The following is a 504-nucleotide window of genomic DNA, read 5'->3' as shown; positions in this document are numbered from 1 at the left end:
TTTTTAAATATTTTCGTCTTTTTTTTATTTTGTGTTTACTTTCACAAAGATAAAGAAGAAAATAGAAGAGGGAGACGTCAGTAGCGGTCCGCAAAAGACCTGGCTTGAACTACCAACCGCCTCTGATAGATATGAGAGTAGATAAGGGAATGACATTGGCAATCTGCGAGGACTTACTTGAACCATAGTCGTCCCACAGAGAAGAAATAGATGTAACTTGTACATGTACGAACCACTCGTCACGAAGGACAAAATTGCGGCTAAAGATATACATAATAAATCTTTACGCCGGCACTAAGACAGCAACCCACCATATTTAATGAAAAGGTTCAGTGTCTTTTGTCCTGCGTGTATGAGTGAGGTGAAGTGCGTGTGTGTGCGTGTTGTGAGTGACAGCTAGAGTGACCTCACACAGAGAATGAATCACAAACACGAATATTAACGTTAACTATAACAAAGCTGAAGTAAATAGCAAGCAGCTATTTAAAATTATTTCAAAACTAC

Source organism: Penaeus monodon, chromosome 38, assembly GCF_015228065.2.
Source record: "Penaeus monodon isolate SGIC_2016 chromosome 38, NSTDA_Pmon_1, whole genome shotgun sequence".
Classification (NCBI taxonomy): Eukaryota; Metazoa; Arthropoda; class Malacostraca; order Decapoda; family Penaeidae; genus Penaeus; species Penaeus monodon.
This window is presented reverse-complemented; position numbering follows the sequence as displayed.